This window comes from Zootermopsis nevadensis, unplaced genomic scaffold (genome assembly GCF_977971745.1).
Source record: "Zootermopsis nevadensis isolate Lab colony 2312 unplaced genomic scaffold, Znev_1.0 Znev_ptg000024l, whole genome shotgun sequence".
Lineage (NCBI taxonomy): Eukaryota > Metazoa > Arthropoda > Insecta > Blattodea > Termopsidae > Zootermopsis > Zootermopsis nevadensis.
In genome coordinates, this window is record NW_028259156.1 from 15,906,264 (window position 1) to 15,927,336 (window position 21,073).

Sequence of the window (21,073 nt, forward strand, 5' to 3'; positions counted from 1 at the left end):
TATGCATGAAGCGTAATTTATATATCAGACTACCTTCAGCAGCCATGAGCCAAAAGCCCAGAATTCTCTAGTCATTCAAATTATGGGCTAATTTATACGGCTACAGAGATTGTGTGTTATGTCATGGGTTCCGTTGTTGGGACTGAAGTAAAACTTTCCTGACACCAGCTTATCAACGTCATGAGCACGAAGCAGTCAAGCGAAAATAGCATTACGTTTAATTTAATATTTGTCTTGATATACTTACTGGGTTGAGAGGAAAAGCTTCGCTGACAAACTCTCGCTGTAGTGATTACAAAGTGCAAGCGGCTACCACTAACCGCATAATTGAATCGATTTCGTCTGACGTAGCATGTTGACGGTTTGCTGTAACTGGCGTGTTTAGAGATTGTCAATATTTCTGCTTTCGTAAACAGGCTAAAAGGAGGCAAGAAGACATATAAACGTATACCACATCGTTAACAGGACATCAGTTACTTGTACAAGGAACTTTGAATGATGTACGAGGTGCGATCGGAAAGTTTAAAGACTGTGTCAATAGCGGGCGAACCGGATGTAGTAGGAGCTTCTGCCTTTAGGGGGTGCGGCCTACATTCATAGTGAATCAGTGTGCCAGCCGGCATCATCGAATTAACATTTGTTTCCTAGTTACGGGCGTTTTGGTAGTGCATTACACCGACCCTCCTGCGATTTCGGAATGGCATGTGCATCAAATTTTGCCAAAGACTCGCCAAAACGGCTACGGAAACCTATGAAATGCTAAAGCAAGCATTTGGGGAGTCCGCAATGGGTCGTGCACAAACTTTTGTGTGGCATTCACGTTTTAAAAATGGCCGAACCTCTGTCGATGATGACGAGCGTTCTGGACGTCCATCTTCGAGCACAACGTCCGAAAATGTTACGAAGATTCGGCAGGTCATTCACGAAGATCGACGTCGTACCATCAACGACTTGTGCGACATTGTTGGGATAGGCTATGGGACCTGTCAGCTGATTCTAAAGGAAGAACTCCACATGCGACGCATTCTGACAACGCGCCAGCGCACACCGCCCTCAAAGTTCGGCAGTTTTTGGCCTCAAACACCATGGCCGTCATCCCGCACCCTCCTTATTCGCCGGATTTAGCTCCGTGTGACTTCTTCCTCTTCCCAAAGATGAAAATTCAGCTAAAGGGAAGGAGATTTGAGACGATAGAAGAGATTCAGGCAGAATCGCAGATGGTGCTTGACAGGCTGACAAAGAAAGATTTCCAGGGATGCTTCCAGGCTTGGCAGCGGCGCTGGGATCGTTGTGTTCACTCCCAGGGGAACTACTTCGAGGGTGATGGATGAATTTAATACCTGAGATAAGTGTACGGGTTTTTATAGGCGCAGTCTAGAAACTTTCCGATCGCACCTCGTAGATGATTCGATGTGATTGGATACCTGTCAAGTAATTTCGATATCGATGTGTGGTATGTATTCCATATTATCTTACATTCTTCATTACGTAGCAAACTAACTCCACAGAGTATATTTCTCCTTGACAAGCTTATAGCAGACCAACTAGCAGAGGCATTCCCCGTCTTTTATGGAATTTGAAGGTTCATTATCCTCACTGAAGTCCGTCACCAATCCATGTCCTGAGCCACATTAATTTGGTTCACACTCTAACTTTATTGCCGTCAGACCCATTTTAATATTATTCTCACAACTACACATATTTCTTCCTAGTGGTCTCGCTCGCTAAGGGTTTAAGCCTCAACTAGCTGGGTAGTCGAAGCCGGTTAACGAAGCATTTTATCTCCTCGGCTCTGTTGTATTCCAGTGCATGTAGTACCATTAACCACAAACAACTTGAACAGTTTAGTCGACTTTCCTGCTTTATTAATAATCCAGTTTGCTTCTAGTATTAACATATGGATTTGTTACCCTAAAATTTCGAAACTACTACGTTACATTTGCATTTTTCCAGCACAGTTATGCCATTCAAAATAGGAGGAGATGTCGCTTTGCTTTTGTTAGCCTGTATCCAAATACGGGCCCTCATCTACACTCAGCCACTATTCAGTCACATTCTCCTGTCAATTTCTACACCCCCGCCCACTTGAAATTCATGTAACAATTCGTGGGGACTCACCCCACGTTCCTTTTCAATGCATTCCACGTGAGAATAACGTCGAAAACCCAACTTCTGGTCTTGTTTTACAATTCTGTTCCGAATCACAGCAAATGGACTTGAGTGTCATTGTCGGAGAGGAGCGTAATGTTAACTGTGTTAGCTATGTTATCCCGGCTAACATTTTTAAAAACTAAAACTGAAAATCCTTATATTTTATTGTCGTGATTGTTAATTACCAAAACTCACAACAGACCTATTAAAAATTTTGGTAGTAGAACTACTTCCGTATTAGAAGTATTAGTTCTGTAGCCATGAAACATTTGTTGCTGAATTGATTGTTTTAACGGAGTGTAGTACATGTTGGTGAGTTGTTCACAATATCCGTTCGGCATTCTACCCCTCACGCCAGCAGAAGTGGTTTTCATAGTTCTAACAGTAATTGTAATAATAATAATGAAATGAGAAGTTAGTAGTTTCAAAGTTCCGGGTTTCTTATGGCTACTACGTTCAGCTGTTACCCACTTTCTAACAGCTATATTACCATCAACATTCTGCAGTATATCCGACATTAAATCCAAGTCACGTGTACCATTCCATCAAGTTGTGTAATATGATAGACATGTTGGTGTCGTTCTATATTTAGTCCAACGTGAAGGGACTGGATGTGTCTGTTATTTTACGCATACGTACCTTGTAAATTATATTTCATCCTCCTACAGAAAGTCCCCCCCCCCCGTTTGGATCTGCATGAACGGTATAAAATGGGGTTCTCGTATATATACATATAGTAAGGTGTTTGGTAAGAGGAGAGCACGAAATTTGTAGTGAGGCTATATCTGTGGAAGACAAAATCTTGTTGTCAAATCTAATTACAGATGAACGATGAATACCAATCACGCCAGGGACAATTCGAAACACATGGCCTATGTATACTTGGCGTTTCGGATGCTCCAGAAGACAAGATGTTTGGGCGAACTTTGCAAAGTCAATATAAAAGCAATTTTCCACCCCTTTGAGTTAGTATATCATGTTAGAATTTGAATGTATAGACATACAGTATAATTGATGATATGGAAAGAAAGCGGGTGGCTTCGAGTAGCTTAAACGGAATAATTCAATGTAATGGTTTTAACTGCAATAAGAATAAATTCGTGTTGACAAGAGAACGTTGAAAATTAATTGAAATACTGTCCGACTCAGTAACTCATTATAAATAATTGACATTATTAAGTAATTAATTCGGTAAGTAAAATCGTTCTTCTACAACCTTCTGGAGTTTTTCAATTGATCAAAAACTTCTGAAAACCTGATTTTTCTTTCATTGCATTCATCGACACTGTAAAATCAGTGCGGTTGAAAGGGCGTCATCGGATAAGCTAAGAATAAATCTTAAACAAAATGGGTTCTCAAGAAATTCTCGTCGGTGGCAGTTCCTGCGCACCACAAATCGATCAAGTGAAGTTCGTGAGAACTTTGAGATGGGGTCATGAAACCGATTTGAACAGCGATACCAGAATTCAGCTGAAAACAATTTGTTCAACTTACGATATCACGCGTTATTTGAGACAAGTGCACAAATCAACGCATAATAGGAAGTTCATATATCTCCACTAGACTATCCGCGTGTTACAATTACGAAGCAATTTTTATTAATTAGTAGAAATGATGCCAGACTTACGCGTACGGTCGAGACAGAACAGAAAGCGTGTACGTAGTTTTAAATGTTGAGGTACTTTCGTCGTGCGTTTATGAAAGCACGCACTTCAGTTGTCGAGGCATGTCTCACTTTGATTTATGTCTGCTAGGATAATGTGAAGAGGGTTATACACATTTTAGACACGGGCAGGCAGAAAAATATATTCCCGTTCTGTTCCCGGTGGGGGAATAATATTAAAGAAAAAGATTATGGCGCGCAGAGGAGACTATAGCTTAAACCCAACCACTGAGGGTCCTAAAAATCTACCTCTACTCCAACATCAGTGAAATACAGAGTAACAGATAAAACCCGTTTCCCACATATATAAAGTGTATTTTTTATTAGTTGTAAGGAAAGGGAGCGGCATACAATTCCTTACTGTGTGTCCGTAGCCTCGAATCCAAGACTTGCTGTCTTACCATTAAATCGCACGGTTCCTAAATACAACAAAACATCTTTAAAATAATAATTATTCTTCACGTCCCAAGACAAGTTACGTACAATAATAAAACCTAGGCCTGCTTTAAATTGCCATTTTCAAACAGTGTGGCTCATGGTTGCTTGTTTGTAATCGAAGATTATACAGAATGTCCATAGCTTAACTACGTGATCCTAGGATCGTTTTGAGTAGACAAACCGTTGCGAATCTGACCCATGTTAATTAGAACTTTTCTACTCAAAATGAACCCAGTATCACGTAGTTAAGCTATGGACACCCTGTATGTATGTGTATATGTGTACAGACAGAATACGTTTTAATATCAGAATGGGCAGTCAGTATTTTGCGATACTTTGTAAGAACAATTACCTCACAGTTCCTGATGACAGAAGGTAATAGCGGAATTTCATTCGCCTCTCAAAATTTCCCTCCTCTGTGACAAGAGCATATCAATAAAATGAAACTTTCAAAACACAAACATTAAACAGAGGATAACCGTCCCTTGACGGCATTTCCAAACCACTGTGCAACCCTTTCTCATTTACTAAAAGCGGACGTACTTCGGAACCGAGTACAAAACCCATACGTAATTCGAACCTCAGGCAGATGGCGCCCGTCCCAGTGGCGAATCGTTTTATGGGTATTCCCCTCTCTCACTGCACGTGATGGTAGTGTTCCGGTCTGCTATCTGTATTACACAATTAAACCGTTTTAAAACTTTCCAATTACTTTGAATTCCCAGCAGACTTTCGCTATGGCTGCAGCTATATCTAGACAACCCCATGAGCGCCCCTTCTGCCTTTATAACTTGAAGCCCACTTCCCGCTGGAGGTTCTATGGCGAGAAAATGCAACACTGGCTTAAAGAAAGGTGTTATAGTGACTCTTTGGAATTTATAACTTACCTCTTACGGATACTTTACAACACAGCTCTAAGAAAATAATTGTAGAATGTTTGCAAATACGTTCTTAGCTTTTCACTTAAGCAACATCGATTTTCATTCAGTGATACTTTATAGCTTCGTGACAACATTTGATTCATTACAGGGACACTACGTTGGACGATGTCCTTTGCCTGAGATGTACCTCGGACAATGAGCAATGTTCATTGTTCACTGTTCGTTCATCTTTAGTGGCCAACACAGTGTTCCTGCAATTATTTTTCTTTGTTACAGTTGCACATTTTATCACGTTGGACTTAACAATGAGTAGTTATAAGAATTGTTATTTCTATTTCGTTAAGTGCATACCAAATGATGAGACTGCCTTAATCGAAGATTCGTTTGTTTGCGAGATAAATTATAAACTTCAGATTGATCCTTACGTATTTTAATTATATTCTATATCAGCTTGATACTGTTAAGACAGAAAACGTTAATATTTATTTCTTTGTAGTTTATTTATCAACATTTTCAGTAGCTCAAAATGTATAGCATCGAATGAGAGGATGATAGTGAATAATGAATGGAAAGGATGTGTAAGGAAGCGTTAAGTTATCCCTGTGTAAACATAAGACATATTGAATGTGAAAAAGATATCAATTTTTCAGAATTCTAATATAAAATAAACCCAGAAAGTGTATTGTATGGTGAAAATGTCAGTAAGACTGAACATGATATAAATTTCAGAATTCGGGCCAGTAATTGATTCCGGTTGCCTGTCTATGTCAGTGTGTTGCTAAACACAGGAATGCATGTGTTTGTGTGAATATGCTTTCAGATGTGTTTGTTCACTCGAATGAACACGTCAGCTAGCGGACAACGCACTGGTTTAGGCTGTTATCAGGCTGCAGCCCTTGCAGGGTGGGTGCAGTACATAAACCGTTTGGCCTCAGTTATGATGCGACCGCATCGTACAGTAACACAGCGCGCCAAAAGCAACGAATTCAGGGTTTCGCCGTTAACGTAAATAGAATGAATGATCTAGGATCGAAACATAAATTTGTTGCGTTATTTTGGTACAAGGGCTGAATTTCTAGTGTTAAAGTAGAATTATATTTCTACTATTCATTGTCCACAAAAATCGTGTACATCACTTTGGAACAACAAACGTATTGATTGAGTGGCTTTGCATTCGGGAGGTCTTAGTTTCAAACCTCGGCCCGAAGACTAAGGAATTTTTGATGGTTTCATTCAGTCCACGCAGACAAATGCCGATGCACTAGTAATTTATATCAGTCAACAAGCACTTCATTCCACATATTTCCAATTAATATTTTAATTAACGGGATGCTTGATGAGATTAATGATATGTACATTTCAATCTTCGTAATAAAAGTTGTAAGAGAACTATTGTGTCAAGTAAAATTTTTTAACTTTTTCACAGTTCACGATGTTTAATCTAACAAAACGGCTGACCGTCAAAAAGATCTAGCAGACCTATATGACAAAGTATGCGATATTTATAAATAATTTAGTTCTATAACTTTTATTAATATAAATTGCTTTCGATGTGGCAAATATTTAATTAAATAAAAACTGATTTGTAATCATGTATAGCGAGATATATCAATAGTTTCTTGCAATAACAGACTGCATCTGCAATTAATGTACATCAGAGACAATAAGGTGTAGAAAAGAGCAGAGAATGAACGTGTTTTGAAGATTCATAATTGAATTTTTCTCTGGAATTCGATTTACAACAGGTGCAGTGGTCATATCACGATAACTCGGTTGTCTAAGTCTCATTGTGGTAATGGCGTGTATCACATAGAAGTGAGATTGGTAATAAATTACGTCCTACCCTTTTAATCGCATTAGTAGCTGTGATATAATTCGCGGAACGAGATAAAAAATCAAAATAAATTAAATTAGAACATTTCGGAACCTCGTCTGTGCAGATACGATTCAAAGAGACTGTTAACAGACTTGTGCAATTATTTTAATAAATTCAGAATACTCAATATTGTTTGGTTAAAAAAAGAACTCCCAAAATTTGACGCCGAATTGTCAAAATGGACTTTCTGGACATATGTTTTCATGAAATTAATTTTCCATTTGCGATTTACCTCGAAATGCTAAAAGCAGTCCAGTGTTATTGTGCATACTAATTAAGAAATGTATATAAACATAACAGACCTTAATTACCTATCTTAAATACTCACAGTAACGGACCCCGTATCTGCGTTATTTAATTCAAAATTTCACCTTTCTGTCAGTATTAAAGGGAAATACTGCTACTATCAGGTTGTTAGCAGCGTATTTTGTAAATTAACCTTTTATTAGACTAACTAACTTATCAGCAGCAAATGGCTGATTCTGTGCATTGTCAGTGAAACCGTACCCATACTACACTAGAGAAATTGAGTGCATATGGTGGTTAGTTTAAAACAAATATCTACCTAAATTGTGTATTGGAACTACAATGCGTAGTGAAATCACTAAACCACAGATGTTATGTTGAAGAGAAATAAACTGGTGAGCTTTGTTAGTATTTGTTATGTTAGTAACCTAATCGTCTTTGACGAGCAAGGAAACGTGTCTGATACCGAAAAAGATTAATACAGAAAAAGTTAATATACAAAGAAAGATGATGCTGAGACATCGAAACATGTTGTAATACATAGCGCAAATTGTAACATCGAGGAAACGATGAATAGCGCGAAATATTTATATCAATTTTAATTTTTAACATCAATATTAATATAGTTTGTGTATAGACTTGAAGAATAAATAAAACGTTATTGTGTTTCTATGTTTATAGTGAACCTTTATAACAATATCCAAACTCATTTACATATAAATAATATTAATAATGTTAATTATATTGTTGATAATTTTACAGAAATAATGAACAAATAATATAATACGCCACATAATATGAAAAAGAATCAGAAGAAAAAGGAACATCCACAACTACAACCTACAATCTACAAATACTGAAAAGCGTGCATTAAAAAATATTGAATAGTTTTAAAAATAAAACCTGAAGATGATGCTGAGACATCGAAACATGTTGTAATACATAGCGCAAATTGTAACATCGAGGAAACGATGAATAGCGCGAAATATTTATATCAATTTTAATTTTTAACATCAATATTAATATAGTTTGTGTATAGACTTGAAGAATAAATATATGTATACAAAGAAATATACTAAATATAATAACCGCTTATTTTCATCAGATTTCAAAAATTTCATTGTGGCCAAGAATCGAAAGAAGAACTCTGCTTTTATTGCTTCGTGATATTACCAGCTTGTTGTAAACCCATGTGAGCATCCGCTACGAAAATATAACCATACTGCAAAAAATAGAAGTCTTTGAATTGTATAACCATAAAAGTAATCTGCAACGAAACCGACCAACCGCCTTTTTTTGTGGACGCGTTCCTTGTTTTTGCACTCACATGGACAGTTAAAGCAACGTATCCTGTGTGTAAAGATTTTGTTTTATAGAGACTACTAAAAAAAATTGTACAAGTCTACGTGATGTGAATTATACATAATAAAAAAACTTCACGTTCTATTTCCACTTTGTATAGTGGGTGGGCCTGAATAGAACAGCGTAAATTCACTCTTGGACATCTTATTAATTAACTAAGGAGAATTTTTACATATGTTAAGTGTGATTTACGACCTACGAGTCGAAGCTATATATAGTCTGAGTTACTGAAAAAGCGTCTTTAAATAAACTGACAGTAATAAAGATCTGTGAGATCAATTTCCTTTGAATTTTTCAATGAGGGTTTCTTTATGTGTAAGGAATGGCTTTGCTTCTCTGATATAGAAAGAAAACGAAAGAAAATAAGTGAATTTGTAAAGAACTTAGCAACAACTGAAGTAATAGCAAATTCTAAGTCTTAAAGGGTTCAATACTGTATATTTTCTGTAGACAGTTACGTCTGCTACCTCTGGTAACAATTTATTTTCGTTTCCCTTAATTCCAGTATATTTACAACACTGTGAAATGTCACCAACTTTTCAATTTAAAAAAATGCTTAGGCTAAGAAATTCTGTGTTAATTAATGAAGTGCACGCATTATATATTAAAGTGTTTGCCAACAGAGATTTTCTTTTTACTTTACAGAGCAGTTCGATATTACTAAAAGATTTTGGTAATTTATTTTACAAATGTCGGCAATGACTTGAAACTTTTGGACAAGTGACGGTGATTTCCACTGTCGTGCCAAATAGTTCTCGCCCAGTTTTTCAAGACGTGAATATACGTTTAATTAAAATTCATTTTATAGGTCTGCATTTATTTGGCAAGCTTTGATCATAGCCGTCAACTCTTGCTTATCACATCGTCCCTTTTATTGCACCCATAGTCTTATTACTGTGTTCACAGAGGTCGCTCCTTGTCCCTATTCTGAGCCCGATAAATCCACTGTGAAATCTCGCTTCCGTTATCACATTTACGTCTAATTCTCCCAAGCTGTCTTTTTCTCTTCAAGAATCCTTGTTGAAATTTTGTAGGCACACGGTACCTCTTATACCTGCCACATGCCCCTCAAATCCTACTTCGATGTATTTTAATCTGTACATTTATAGACAGATACACGTGAGAAGATTAGCTGGCTCATGTCTATACTAGAAACTAAACAACTTGAATATTTGAAAGTATTTAGATACGGCGAACATTAGGTGATAACACATATTGAAGGAGATGAGACGGAAGTCAATGTATAACACAAGGTGGAGATGAGAAATGAATACAAAATTTTATTAGGAAAAGACCCCTTGGAGAAACAGAGTGCATGGAAGGAATAATATACTATGATATGCATTAAACCTGAGTCCACCTTATTTTTAGTTCTAATTTTTAAGTCTGGATTAGATCTGATTGTTTCAGTTAGTATTCTTTAGTTAATAATTATTAAAGCTGATCCAATTAATCGTCTTTACCAATCACGTGTATTGTAATATAAAATGATATTAGACAATTCAGTTGTTATGACTAAGCACCATGCTGTGAAGGCGTGTAGAAAAGTGTAAGTGTCCACGCATTCATAACTTCGGCACTTAGTCTGTAGGTACTCAACAGTACTAATTCAGTTCTCACGGTGACGAATATGAACATGACGGTCTTCTGGGTTGTTGCGCCGTCCAGTCTCTTACCTGAGACTGATAACTCAAACCGAAGACGTGGCATCTCGTCGCGGGCCACAGGCTGAGTAACACTTGTGCACTACATGGCTCTACAGTTCGTCTGTGGAGGGGGACTAAAATATTTAATGCCCTGCAGATCATCAGATAACGGCGAAAACAACGTGCCTACCGTCGCGGGGTGCGGTGAGGGATGGGACCTATTTCTAAAACGTTGAAACTCACATTCTGTGATAACGCGAGCGGCTGGCTCTAGGCACAGCGAGTCCTGACTACACACACACGGAGGAGACACATCAGGCAGGAACAACCTCAGGACACGGATAAGCAGAAGATAGGAGCATTGTGCCCCCCCCCCCCCCCCTCTGTTATGAGGCACGAGTCTCAGAGGCACTTACACCGTTCGTTCCTGAAGCCGAAAGCTACGCATTCAGCAACAGCTATTCTTGAATCCCCTGAATCAAGTACCAAGGACAGTTATCTGAGGCCAGCTTCCTCCACTTGTTACAACAGAAGATGAAACAGTGACTAAAACGCTCTTTACAGCGAAATGACAAACACATTTACTGTCTATCTTATCAATCATTAACTTTAAATTGTGCTCCTGTTTGCAGTCATAAGTTTCGTGTGATTTTCAGAATAAAGAACTACCATTTTCCTCAACAGTGGTCACGCGGTCTGAGGCATGGACCTCGTGCGTAGTGTTTGAACAATTATAAAAAAAAACGCTTTTCCGAGCCATGTGTGTATACCATTGAACTTACTTGCACGTTTGTTGTTCAGAAGTTACATGATCAACGAAATGCACTGATCTTTAAAGTGAAGATGGCAGCCTCGTCAAATTCTGCCAGAGAACACGGCGTACTAACCCAGAACACAGTACATTCATTCTCGTCGCCGTGAGAACCTGAAATCTACGAACTGTATAAAGTGTCTGTAACATACCTTCCGTGTATGAAAATATAATACATTTAAACAAATTAGAAAGTCGATGTTCGGAGTTTATTCACCCGGATGTATTATATCAGCTGTTTTTTTCTGTTTTCTTTTTTACAAACAACACGTGGTGTTCTCCTCCAAACTGACAGTTTATCGCCAAAACCATTTTGAATTAGCACAAAAGTCACGAGACTATAGGACGTGAACACGCATACTTCAGCGTTCATGTACTAATTGGAAAGCACGACATTTCGGTAAACGAAATGATTAATATGCAGAATGCAAACTGCTACAACAGTCAAAACTGTCATTAATTACTGCGTTGAATTTGAACATGGTTTGCGAATAAATATGTTGAATAATATTTGAGAATCTACAGTGCATGCTATAGCCCAAACAGATTCTTTCCAACTTCACCTCTGTTCTGACATTCTTCACGTCTGATGAATCAATGTAACAAATTCTATCCTTGTCACTGCCACAGATCAAGCCCTTAATCCAATCCCTTTGGAAGGATTAAAATCCACCCCTCATATTGTTGGAGGTCTCTAACACCTTTTACTCTACGATTTGTACTTGTCTAGGTCTATTATTTTATTAACAGACTTCTCTGTCTATTTACTTATAAATTTTTATTAACACCCACTGCTTCGCGTGTTTTGACAGCATACACAAATGGAGGGTAACTGCAAGTACATTAAATAAGCATTCGCGGACAGACGAAAGGGGGTGGTCTTCCAGCTAGGGGGCTGGGTGGGGGCTAACAGCTTCACATCGTAAAGGAACTGCATGCTACGAAATAGTATACAGGATCTCGGACTAGTGGAATATTTAAGAAAGGTAACGAAGCTCCGGTTTGAATAAAAGTTAGGGGAAATACTTTACTACATAACTGTACTGTTAGATTCTCTAGGACTCTGTTCTATTGAGTTTGTTTAGTTAGTTATTTGTATTTACATATTAACACGCTTAGTTTTACAACATTATAATATTTTATTAGCCTATAAGCACCCGCTTTCAACTGGAAAATACAACTTGTTTACAGACCTTAAATTTCGCTAAACAATTTACGCCGTGTTAATGTAAATTGATATATTTATTAACCTGCTATACCGAAACATTCTGTGAGGCTGACACTTGTCACATTTTCCTGAAAATTGCCTGGGTCCTATATAAACATTATACGTGACAGGTTTTAACATAAAGTTCATATTGTGTATTGTAGTATTATGTGTTGTCAAGTCGTGTGGTCTGTCTACGTGGAAGGTAGCAACTTCCAAAACTACACGCCATCGGAATCCAAAATACCACACTCCACACTTTTACAGCCGAGAAAACATCATGCCACAAGTTATAGTGATATTACTTAGGCTATTAAAACAGGGAAAAAAAATAGATTGTTCGCTGTCTGCGGGAGTTTTATGATTTTACGTAATGCTATTCAAACTGCGTAATTTCACGTTTCGTTTAAAGATGAAATGTATTGGTGCACTATACGAGTATTTCATTTATAGTCTGATAAACAAATGTGTACAGCAGATGTTTTATATTTGGACTGTGAGTACTCCATTATGCCCGCTAGGAGCCTCACTGCAGCAGAACAATACATGGCAGACAGAGAATTGGCTAATAATCGTACCAAACACATGTTACATTGACGACCAAATCACTGGAGGTTTTTTTTATGATTGAGCAAGTGTGGAATATAGTTGGACGATCAGAAAATATCCACGTCAATTCTAAAAACAAGTCAATGGTAGATGGATACGAATCATAGAAAAATATTAACTCAGTAACTTACAAAACAATATGTACAGAGTGATTCAAAAGGTTAGGACCAAACTGAAGGAGCGTATAGAGGGACTCAGAGAGAACAACTTTAGAATAGAAATCCGTGTCCTCCGAAGTTATCCTGAGTCAGTCGAGGCCATTGAAGGTAGGGACGTCTGATAACATACCGCTCAAATAATTTGGTTTGTAAGATTGCTAATGTAATCCTTACATTAATATAAAACAAAATTAAGTTAGTAGGAGAATAGCAAAGTACGATTACTTCAGCGGTATGTTATCAGACGTCCCTACCTTCAATGACCTCGATTGACTCAGGATAACTTCGGAGGACATGGATTCCTATTCGAAAGTTGTTCTCTCCGAGTCCCTCTATACGCTCCTTCAGTTCGGACCTAACCTTTTGAATCACCCTGTATATTAAAATGTTCTGTTTATCAAAATACGCAGAGTGGCTATTATAGATCCGATTAAATATCACAATCAACATTTATAATCTGACATTTCTGATTAAAGAAGGCATGACAGACTAGAAGTGTTAGTAGTTTCGTTAAATTCCAGATTTTCCCGGCGGCGGAATATTGCGTCGTGTAATATAGTAAAAACTGACCAACGTTTCAGAAGTACTTACTGCCTCTTTCATCAGAGCGATGATTGAGGCAGTAAGTATCTCTGGAACTTGGTCAGAACATTATTTCTGGCGACACTAAAAGACACATGTGGAGGAATAAAACAAAGCATAAGAAGAAAAATTAGAATTTGTGGTTCTGCATTCTTCGTAGCAGCAGAATGGACCACTAATATTTGGGAGTGCTGGAACGACATCCTTACACACATGCCTCCTATGAGGAAGAATACGAAGACAGAGAACAAAGAGGAATATAAATACATAAAATAAGTTCGATACGTTCTATGTCACCTGAATATTTACATTCGCTAGGAATCACCGCACCTTAGTTGTGTCCGAGTACTAAACAGCGATAAAATGAAATAAACTAAGTGCAAATCTCTCTTAAAATCCCCTCTTGATCTTCCAGCAGACAAACGATGTTTGCTTTCAGTTCACAGACCAGTAAATGACGCCATATATATGTTAATTCTACCCACAATTTGTGTATCATGCCCTTTGGCCGTGTCATTTCTCGTTCCAAACTGAAGTACAAATGTTTGAACAGAAAATAAATACCCCAGGAGAATTAAAGGAATAATCGCAGTGGATACCAGATGATCACGCGAGGTTAAGCTGAATGTTTGTCACGGTGTCACACGCGTGAACTGGTACGTGAGAGCAACAGTGACACACGACAATTAACATGTCACTAAGTGGTTATAGTCCTTTGCAACTTACTGAACCAGAACGCGTGTCTACGTAATTAACAGTAGTTTACAACTATGGTAATACCAACTCCACGGAGGAGAGTTCTTCTTCAGAAGCTAATAGTAGCGCATCTATTCAATAAATTCCCCTGTGTCTTGTAAAACTCGTAAATTTCATTAACGTGTTTACAAGTGACTGCTAAGTCCGTGGTTCGGTGTACAATTTCGTGACCTGTTACTTTTACAGTAAACAGTTGTTAGTTGTTACAATTGTTTATCGAACGACTGTACCGCTGAAATTACGGCCATATCGATTTAAAGCAGTGCAGCAGCTGAAACAAAGTTACAAGAATTCAATATCGCCATAGATTTAATCGTTTTATACGTGAAGGGACTCATTCGTATTAGTCAGGGTTGCTGTTTTAAACGAAACACCCTGTATATGAAGACAGCCTAGAGTTCTTATATATATATATATATATATATATATATATATATATATTACAAACATATAAAACGCTGCTTTTGGATTGTGCAAATATGTTTAATGTTATGTTATTAAATTTCATCTTTAGAAGCTTAAACTCTTGTGTAGCATGCGCAGACCACTGTACGTGTTGTCATGACAACTCCCACATGAGCGTTTCGCCTGTTTTCGTGAAAGCAGCATCCCCGAATGGGACTTCCCCGGAATCATCAAGGACGAGTGGGGAGAAGACAACAGCTGAATTCTGCCAGCACTTGCTGCTTTGATATTGTTCAACTGTGGACGGCAATGATTTGAATAATGGATACTAACACAGTCTGCAGGCTAAGGGAATCGTTTATGCTCAGAGGGATTTTGAAGTCTAACTTCGCCTAATGTCCATTAAATTAAATATATTTATGTCACAATATAAAATTGACACGCGCAAGCTCAAGATATTAGCGTATTGGCGTATAGGGACGAGGAAATAAAGCTCCACTCATTCTTGACCCCAGCTGTCAGGGCGTGAGCCTGAAACCTTCGTGCCCTGCTCAGTTCTTTTTGGAAGAAGAAGCTTCCAGTAGCTTTCGGATTAGAGGAACTGTCGTATCTTAGTGTATTTAATAATTAATTAATATTTTAAATCGTTAACAACTTCATCTTCATATGGTACAGGGCGCTGACAGATCAAGGATCCACAAATTGATTAAGGAAGCCAGAACGTTTAAATCTGATTATCTTATCTACTGTCAGTTGCAATATTCAGTGCAAATGAATCGACTACGGGTCCAGCATTCGATCAGCGATTCGCTATTTTCCATCCCTCTGATAAAAGACCTACTGTTGTGCAAATATCGCAAGATCTCAACAGACGCTGTAAAATTACACGTTGCCCAAATTTATGCTGCTGTTTCCTGAGACTGCCCAGACACAGTTCCTAACAACAACAATTAACTATGCCATTGCTCAAATTCCAAATGTATTTACCACTCGTCTTTAAAATAGTAATGAGCCTTTATTTTACGCAGTGTAAAATAAATTATTTAAAAGACGCCTTTCCTCTGCGGCATCTTCTCCAGCATACCTGTGAAGCGGGTCAGTCTAGATGAAGCCAAGAGGCGTGTTATTGAAACTAATTGTTCAAGATGACTGTCTTCTGGAATGTTGTGCTGTGTAGTTTGGTAGACGTTTACCGACGTTTCAGAACTGCTTGCTGCCTCCATCATCACGGCCTGATGATGGAGGTAATACGAACTAGAATATAATCATTATTCATTGTTTCAGGCGCTAATAAGAAGAGATCGCAACCCACAAGTTCGCGCGTCTGTTATCGCCGTTTGGATTAAATTAAAAATTACGAGGTTGGGGTGGCCTAAAATGGAATAAAGTTCGTACCAAGGCTCGTGAAAACTAGTTACCTGGTCCGAGAACTTAAAGGGGGTACGAACTCACACCAACTTACAATCTCATCTCATAAGCATTCTTTCTTTCCTTAAGTAAGAAAAGTAGTCCAGAGATTACAACTATATTGCCACGAGAATATAATTTTATGAACAGTGCTAATAGCACAATCTGGTATACGTTAGCTTCGTCCATTATAAATCTAAAGTACAGGGAATAGGTATGAAGCCCATACGTGTCATGCAAGAAAGCTCTGCTGTAAACAGAGTGCCTTGTGTACAGAATGTGGTTTCTAAGAACACGACACATCTGTTTATTTTTAGCAACTCATTAAGTTAATACTGTTTCCGCTAATAACTTCCCGAGGGAAATACACGAAACCACTTACCCTGATTTGTTCTATGGTTATTCCAGGTCAGTGCATCCTACTGCAAACATCAGATAACGTTTTGGTACTCCCTCTGTTAACACAAGTTCTCCATGAATAACAAACGTATAAATATGTTAGTAAATACACGCAAGTTCAGAATCCATTACTTAAAACAAACAATTCTAAGTGAAGGGCAGACATCATAATTAGTGATCTATTTTATTTCTTGATTGTTATATTTATTATATTCCGTTAAAGTTTATAATAACGTTATTCCTCACAAGACATTTGCTGAAATCCTAGCAAGAGATAACGCTGTGTGCAGAACGGAAAATACAAAAATAAATGTGTCCTCTCATGTGCAGTTGCAAAAATCACGCATTACTTAACCTTCTAACGCAACCTTATTTTCGAGACGAATGAAATGGATTTTTGTACCGAGATTTGTTTTAATAAGATAATTAAATCCATTATATATTATAGCAAAACAGCAATAAAACTAGCTGACTGGGTGACTGATTGATGTGTGTCACTGTTATTAAGTGCATGTCCACCATTCCTCTACCCTGCCACCATGCGGTTCAGAATATTGTATCTTCCAGTCAGATAAAATTTAAATGTTGCCTAGTGATTAGGTGACAGAAAACTAGAAAAAAATTCCATAATGAGGACCAAAACAAGTACCCTCTTTGTTATGAAGTACGCACGGGAGAGATCAGAAACCGATAAAGCATTCAGAAACAAGACCACTTGGAAAATTACAGTGTAGACAGGAGGATAATATTGAAGTGTATCTTAAAGGAACAGTATGTGAAAAGTAAACAGGATGCGTTTGGCTCAGAATAAAGTTTAGTAAGTGAGTGTTTAGAACACGGTAATGAATATCCAGGTTCTACAAGAGACGAGAAATTTGTTGACTAGCATAACTATTATTAGATTCTCTAGAATGAGTCTGCTTTATTCGGTTAGCTGAATCCGTGCGTTATGTATTTTTAGGTGCGACGTGTGGTGGAAATATGTAAAAAGAAAGTCTTTAAATCATAAGTATATTTTTCCGTAACTATGCTTGCAACGGAAACAACAAATTATAACCATGTGATAACCTAATGACCTTGAAAACTAGTTAGTCTAAAAATTACTCGCAGCTGCCTCGTTACAAGCCGTTCCTGAAGTCACGGAGGAAACAGGGCAGATTGCACATCGTCTCTCCTACGGAACTTCTGACTTTGTCCTTTTCGCCTATCTGTCTACACCCAAGCGACTGAACATTCATGCCACTGAAATGCTACTGGTTAAGTAATTGGCTAAAACTGTCACTAAAGCAAGAATGGCATTAGTACAACTGCGCAGTATCTTACAATAAAGAAATGTCACAGCAGTTTGTCAACAGAAAAAAAATGTCCGTTCCAGGATCCAAATTTATAGTGAACCCTGTATCTAGTGACAAAAACGTAAAAAGGGATTACCTCCCTAGCATAACTGAGGAGTAGTGTTTTCTTTGCCGTAAGGACTGCATTCTTAAATATTATTTATACGATTTTCGGCTTCAAAGTTGTAGCCACGACAAGATTAAGAAAACTGTCGCTACGTCACTCCATAAAGGAGTATGGGGGGATGTGAAAGTAAACTCCACGCATTCCACAACTTAGTTACAGATGAACATAGCTTTAAACTTCAAAATAAATCATCTCCGTTTCCCGTTGGTGAGGAGACTATGCGTGGTCCAGAGTCGGTCCGGACGCGTAGGCAGACAAAGGTCCACTGTCTCTCCCAGTCACTTCCGGAAATCGAACGCGCACTGACCTGTACCTGCCCATCGATTCGTCATGTCATCATGAAGCTAGATTTTAAGTCAGGGACGGTACGAAATAATGACAATAGTATGTTTGTTTATATTATAATTCATGACATAGCACTTGTGTTTGAAACAAAAAGAATAAAACCCCAATATTATTTAAATAATTCATTATAACTCGACTAGTTTCGACCTATGAGATCATCATCAGGGGTTATTACGTTTATGATAAGCTAATGTAAATTGTACAATACCCGCTTTTACGTTGTTTAATCTGCAAGAGCTTATAATCGAAACAATATCTTCAAGTGCACTACCAAAATAGTGTTGTATTTGGATGTTTATTTAAAGAATCGATATATTTCAAGCTGCTATTTCGATATTGCACAGATTAAGTATAATTAAGAGAATACTCAGCTAGCAGCCTGCTCTGAGTAAGAAATCACCTGAGATTTCTAAAATGATTCAGTCGATATGTGCGCTGGTGTCTGACTTGGACCACCAACTCCGCCACCATAACACAGCATTAACAACTGATAATAACAATAACCTACGTATATAATTGGCAATGTTGGTTGGTGATCATTTGCTGAAAAGTAGTCGACCACTTAAGTCGCCCTTTTTCTAGGAACTTTGTACGCGTTGGTTTCAGTTTCAGACACCAAGCAGTTTTAAAACCGGAACAGACATTCCTCACAAGAAAAATGTATGACATCGCCACGACAACGCAGTTAGGTTAAAATATAACACTTTTAAAGTTAAAAATAATCTCACTGCAAGAAAATAAAAAAGTAACAGTAAGTTATTCTGTCATTAGGCGAAGAAAATTCCTTGTTCTTCGACACACTTCCTCGAGCAATAAACACCGACTTCTAGTCTTCAAACCTTGCGTACCGTGTAGTGTATTGACATATCAAATTATGCATTCAAATAAAATTGTTTACATTTGAAAAGACAGTGCCAAAAGCTTTTCAACCTCAACAGGTCATCATCACTGGCAAACATATTAATTCATATTAAATCATACAATTCATAAGACGATGGTTTGTTATAAAGCATAAAAAGGATGCATTTTACAAAACCATACTTTATGTAATACCACACTGGACGTTAATTGCACAAGAGTTTGTTGTCGAAACGCGTTTGGCACTAAGTGCCTTTTCAAGTGTAAACAGTTTTGTTTGAGTGCATGATTTTATTATATACCGACTTCTAAGCTGTCCTTGTTCCTATTCAAGTTTATGGAGGGAACAAAGCAACAGAGATAAAAATACTTTAAAAAACAGCTGACTCTTAGTTAATGAAAGTTTTAACAAGGCAAAGAAGTTTATTTAAAATCTTATTTAATTAATGATGGCATTATACATAGCAACACGATTGTGATATTTGAAATCAGAGCGCTAAGGAGAATGTTTCGACACAAGAAAGGGGAAATAACAGGAGTCTGGAGGAAACTACGTAATAGGAACTTGATAATTTGTGTTCTTAACCAGGTATTATTATGATGACCAAATGAAACAGGATCAGATGGTTATGACAATAAATGATACGCATAAGGAAATTCAGACGAGCCTTGTATGTGAGATTATTAAAATGGATCTTGAAGAACTAAAATATGAGCACATGGACTGGAATAGGACAGGGACCAATGGCAGGAATTTTAGATCAAGCTTATTTCTGCCAAACCGTAAATACCTGGTTGACCATACTCATGTCAAAACGAGTCTTCGTATAGGTCAATGTCGTATGGAAGTCACAACAAAATCGGACCACTAGTTTTCCAGATACGGGTCTTTAAAATTCTCAAGGTCATATCTTCTTACGCATATTTCTGCCAAACGGTAAATACCTGGTTGACCATACTCACGTCAAAATGAGTCTTTGTATAGGTCAATGTCGAATGGAAGTCACAACAAAATCGGCCCACTAGTTTTCCAGATACGGGTCCTTAAAATTCTCAAGGTCATATATCCTCACGCTTATTTCTGCCAAACCGTAAATACCTGGTTGACCATACTCATGTCAAAATGAGTTCTCGTATTGGTCAATATTTTATGGAAGTCACAACAAAATCGGACAATTAATTTTCCAGATACGGGTCTTTCAAAATCTAAAGGTCATATTATCTCACGCTTATTTCTGCCAAACCGTAAATACCTGGTTGACCATACTCATGTCAAAATGAGTCCTCGTATAGATCAATGTCGAATGGAAGTCACAACAAAATCGGCCCACTAGTTTTCCAGATACGGGTCCTTAAAATTCTCAAGGTCATATATCCTCACGCTTATTTCTGCCAAACCGTAAATACCTGGTTGACCATACTCATGTCAAAATGAGTTCTCGTATTGGTCAATATTTTATGGAAGTCACAACAAAATCGGACAATTAATTTTCCAGATACGGGTCTTTCAAAATCTAAAGGTCATATTAACTTACGCTTATTTCTGCCAAACCGTAAATACCTGGTTGACCATACTCATGTCAAAATGAGTCCTCGTATAGATCAATGTCGAATGGAAGTCACAACAAAATCGGCCCACTAGTTTTCCAGATACGGGTCCTTAAAATTCTCAAGGTCATATATCCTCACGCTCATTTCTGCCAAACCGTAAATACCTGGTTGACCATACTCATGTCAAAATGAGTTCTCGTATTGGTCAATATTTTATGGAAGTCACAACAAAATCGGACAATTCATTTTCCAGATACGGGT